Below are 2,500 nucleotides of genomic sequence, written 5' to 3' on the forward strand. Positions count from 1 at the left end.
GTGACAAAAAATTAGGTCGCGCCAAAATTGTACCAAGTCGAGCCCCGGTGGGGTCGGGCTTATGTCTTCCAGGGGTTTCACTGGAGCTCAAGGGTGCGAATCACGGTGCTCTTTGCCCGGCCTGCCGCACGCCTCGGTCGGGCAGGCCAGGCGACCGAGTGCCCCCCCTGACCCCCGGAGGTCCGAGAAGACCCGGTCCCTCCCGGGTCCAGCCGGTCCCTCAGGCCCGGGGAGGGTCCCCGGAGCCGGGCAGGGGGTCCTGGGGCCGCCCCGGAGGCTCTCTGGGTCGGGGAACCAGAGTGACAAAATATTAGGTGCCGGAGCTGTGACAAAAAATTAGGCGCCCAAACCCTTTGAGTGACAAAAAATTAGGTCGCGCGAAAATTGTACCAAGTCGAGCCCCGGTGGGGTCGGGCTTATGTCTTCCAGGGGTTTCACTGGAGCTCAAGGGTGCGAATCACGGTGCTCTTTGCCCGGCCAGCCGCACGCCTCGGTCGGGCAGGCCAGGCGACCGAGTGCCCCCCCCTGACCCCCGGAGGTCCGAGAAGACCCGGTCCCTCCCCGGTCCAGCCGGTCCCTCAGGCCCGGGGAGGGTCCCCGGAGGCGGGCAGGGGGTCCTGGGGCGGTCCCGGGGGCTCTCTGGGTCGGAGAACCAGAGTGACAAAATATTAGGTGCCGGAGCTGTGACAAAAAATTAGGCGCCCAAACCCTTTGAGTGACAAAAAATTAGGTCGCGCCAAAATTGTACCAAGTCGAGCCCCGGTGGGGTCGGGCTTACGTCTTCCAGGGGTTTCACTGGAGCTCAAGGGTGCGAATCACGGTGCTCTTTGCCCGGCCAGCCGCACGCCTCGGTCGGGCAGGCCAGGCGACCGAGTGCCCCCCCTGACCCCCGGAGGTCCGAGAAGACCCGGTCCCTCCCGGGTCCAGCCGGTCCCTCAGGCCCGGGGAGGGTCCCCGGAGCCGGGCAGGGGGTCCTGGGGCCGCCCCGGAGGCTCTCTGGGTCGGGGAACCAGAGTGACAAAATATTAGGTGCCGGAGCTGTGACAAAAAATTAGGCGCCCAAACCCTTTGAGTGACAAAAAATTAGGTCGCGCGAAAATTGTACCAAGTCGAGCCCCGGTGGGGTCGGGCTTATGTCTTCCAGGGGTTTCACTGGAGCTCAAGGGTGCGAATCACGGTGCTCTTTGCCCGGCCAGCCGCACGCCTCGGTCGGGCAGGCCAGGCGACCGAGTGCCCCCCCCTGACCCCCGGAGGTCCGAGAAGACCCGGTCCCTCCCGGGTCCAGCCGGTCCCTCAGGCCCGGGGAGGGTCTCCGGAGCCGGGCAGGGGGTCCTGGGGCCGCCCCGGAGGCTCTCTGGGTCGGAGAACCAGAGTGACAAAATATTAGGTGCCGGAGCTGTGACAAAAAATTAGGCGCCCAAACCCTTTGAGTGACAAAAAATTAGGTCGCGCCAAAATTGTACCAAGTCGAGCCCCGGTGGGGTCGGGCTTATGTCTTCCAGGGGTTTCACTGGAGCTCAAGGGTGCGAATCACGGTGCTCTTTGCCCGGCCAGCCGCACGCCTCGGTCGGGCAGGCCAGGCGACCGAGTGCCCCCCCCCTGACCCCCGGAGGTCCGAGAAGACCCGGTCCCTCCCCGGTCCAGCCGGTCCCTCAGGCCCGGGGAGGGTCCCCGGAGCCGGGCAGGGGGTCCTGGGGCCGCCCCGGAGGCTCTCTGGGTCGGAGAACCAGAGTGACAAAATATTAGGTGCCGGAGCTGTGACAAAAAATTAGGCGCCCAAACCCTTTGAGTGACAAAAAATTAGGTCGCGCGAAAATTGTACCAAGTCGAGCCCCGGTGGGGTCGGGCTTATGTCTTCCAGGGGTTTCACTGGAGCTCAAGGGTGCGAATCACGGTGCTCTTTGCCCGGCCAGCCGCAAGCCTCGGTCGGGCAGGCCAGGCGACCGAGTGCCCCTCCTGACCCCCGGAGGTCCGAGAAGACCCGGACCCTCCCGGGTCCAGCCGGTCCCTCAGGCCCGGGGAGGGTCCCCGGAGCCGGGCAGGGGGTCCTGGGGCGGTCCCGGAGGCTCTCTGGGTCGGAGAACCAGAGTGACAAAATATTAGGTGCCGGAGCTGTGACAAAAAATTAGGCGCCCAAACCCTTTGAGTGACAAAAAATTAGGTCGCGCGAAAATTGTACCAAGTCGAGCCCCGGTGGGGTCGGGCTTATGTCTTCCAGGGGTTTCACTGGAGCTCAAGGGTGCGAATCACGGTGCTCTTTGCCCGGCCTGCCGCACGCCTCGGTCGGGCAGGCCAGGCGACCGAGTGCCCCCCCCCCCTGACCCCCGGAGGTCCGAGAAGACCCGGTCCCTCCCGGGTCCAGCCGGTCCCTCAGGCCCGGGGAGGGTCTCCGGAGCCGGGCAGGAGGTCCTGGGGCCGCCCCGGAGGCTCTCTGGGTGGGAGAACCAGAGTGACAAAATATTAGGTGCTCAAACCCTTTGAGTGACAAAAAATTAGGTCG

The sequence above is a fragment of the Synchiropus splendidus genome, unplaced genomic scaffold (genome assembly GCF_027744825.2).
Source record: "Synchiropus splendidus isolate RoL2022-P1 unplaced genomic scaffold, RoL_Sspl_1.0 HiC_scaffold_45, whole genome shotgun sequence".
NCBI classification, from domain to species: Eukaryota; Metazoa; Chordata; class Actinopteri; order Syngnathiformes; family Callionymidae; genus Synchiropus; species Synchiropus splendidus.